Genomic DNA, 2,689 nt, shown 5'->3' with positions numbered 1-2,689 from the left:
CAGAATCAGAGCCCTGACATTTTAATCTACAGGACTAGCACCATAGTTTCTAGAATTTAATCATGTTTGCTTGATACTTACAGGTGTATGATTGCTCTCGTCCTTTTTTTAAGAACAGAAGCAATGATCTGGAGCAAAGGCTTACATACATTTCAAGCAGAGTTTGATTTCCACTTTAACCATGTCTGATGTTAATCTACACAACACTGACAACAAAGCAAACCACACAAAGGAAGACAGATTCAACATGAACATAACAATCAGGGAAGAGTATCATGTTTATCCTCAGCCATTTCACACAATTTCACGATGCCAATAATTTAGATTCCCCATGTAAGGAAAAGAGAGATTCACATTGTACATTAGTTTTGTTCTGCTACAATTATGGGATCAGAGGCGCACATCCCTTGGCAAGGAACTGCATATTGCCTCACAATGTTGTAAGCCAGGGGTTGGCAAGGTTTACCTCACCTGGGCCGGTTCACTCCAGCGGAGATCCCTCTGTGGGCTGGATCACGAGTGTGAGCGCACCCGCTTGCAGTTTCCTGCACCACAGAAGTGAGTCCCCGTGCTGCACTGCACCTGTGCAAAGCGGGTGGTTCGGTGGCCTGTTAAACAACCCCCGTGGTCCTTAGGTTGGCGACCCTTGTTGTAAGCCAACCCTGCTACATTTGGGACACCCTGAACATCCTGCAGAGTGGGTCCCTGGTATCTTTGCCCCCAAAGCCCTATCCTGATTGGCATCACTGAGGACTCCCAAACCTTTTAATAGTTGTGTTAAGAGAGAACATTTCAACAGGTATGGCGTAGGGCTGGGCAATATATTGGCCGTAACAGGCTTGAAGTCATCTGTTTCATAATTTTTGACTAGGCAATATATTACAAATCATGATTTGTGTGCACGCTATGCCAAAATCACACTGTGGGGGGAAACCATGAAGCCAGCCAATGCCTCTACGTAGCTCCATATACTTCAGACATTGAGATGTATCGGTATATTGTGATATTTAGCTTGGTGGTACATCACAATGTTGAAAGCCAGATATTGCCCAGCCTTAGCATGGCCTTTACTCATGCAAAAGTGTGCACAGGGCTACAGCCTCAGAGTGCATCAGGAAAATGTATAAGACCTCACAATTAGCTTTTTAACTATAAATAGTTAGATGTACAGTGATCTATTTTGCATTGCCTATGAAATGTAATTGAACACAAAACAGTTGCTGTAATTAGTGATTTAAATGATCATCTAACAAGCATCAAGGGGGGGGGGAGGACCATCTTATCTGAGTGAGGAACTGGCAGGGTGAGTTTGGGCAAGGGTGGGAAATGGAGGACTTGCACCCCTGCTGAGGAGTTGCTCCTCCTGGCAGGAAAGAGAAGCAGGAGCCAAGTTGTCTGGATGCTGCTCCTCCTAGTTTGGAGAGGAACCTCATGGGCAGCGGGGCAGCCTTCAGAACTCCCATCCTGGACAGCACCAGCACCCTCTGTGGGCTTCTGCAAACGCATCTGCTCTCTTGTCTGCCTGGCCCTGTGCTTCTAGCAAGAGTGCCAGGCTGTGAGCGATGGCAACCTTCCCCAGAGTTGGCATGTCCAGCCCCCCTGCCTCTGGCTCTTCCCAAAATGTTTGCGAACTAGAGGAAGTGACTGTTGCTCAAGCTCATTGCCACTGCAGCCTTTCCCGACTCGCTAACTTTGACTGACAGATGGTGGGGAGAGGGAAGGAAGAGAGCAATGATGCTTCCAGCCTGCCAGGAGGGTAGACTCAATATTCTGAAAGCCCTCTCTCTTGCTGGGTGCTGCAACATCCAAAAGGAGCCTAGCATCCCTTTCTCTCCCACACTGATTTTTGCATGTCCCGTCCCCCCCCTCCCCGGTCCTGCGCCCCTGGCAGGGGCCAGTTTCACCACCCCCTAGGTATGCCTCTGTACATTTTTCGACTAAGTCCCAAAGACAGCACAAAGGAACAATGAAATCTACTGCCTACCATCAGTCCCAGCCAGCATGACCAGCAGGCAAGAATGATCAGAATTGTGTTTCCAACTACACATGGAGAGCCGTAGGTTCCCCATCCTTGGTGGAAGCAAATTATCTGAACAAATTCTGGTCATTTTGCTGGAACAATTGCCTTTCCTAAGCAGCTATGGTACAGTTCCCACAACCAAATTAAGGTTCTTGATCTTACCTTCAGCTGTAAGCTTGCTTCTCTCTCTAAATGCTTAGGCCAATTCACACTGTTCAGAACTCTATTTTGGGGAGAAATTGATTATTTAAATGTAATCTTCGCAGCCTGATATGCAGCAATATGGAACGATAGGTGAGAGAAGCAAAAAAAAGGAGGAAAAGCTACTAGCCCAATATGAGCATAGGTGAGGCAGCACACAGCTCAATAGACCCAACTCTAAATCACCAGAACTAGAACAAGTGAGAAGCTTATTCCACTGTTTACATTTATCCCATTAACAAGGCCCATTTTTCAGCTCATCATTTCTTTGTGGCAAAACTCTTTAGGAGCACACATGTACCTGCTGTATTTTTTCCTTTTACATGTGGATCAAACTTTTCAGGCAAAACTTTTCAGGCTTATTTTGATTTGCAATACTGAGAACTACATGGACTGTGGCTATTTGTCGTTCTTGGTTTCGGTGACCCAGATGAATGAAAAAACATTCTGCATTACATTAGCCAGCAT

This window comes from Podarcis vaucheri (genome assembly GCF_965113315.1).
Source record: "Podarcis vaucheri genome assembly, chromosome: 12".
NCBI classification, from domain to species: domain Eukaryota; kingdom Metazoa; phylum Chordata; class Lepidosauria; order Squamata; family Lacertidae; genus Podarcis; species Podarcis vaucheri.
The sequence above is the reverse complement of the archived record's forward strand: the minus strand, read 5'-3'. Positions refer to the sequence as shown.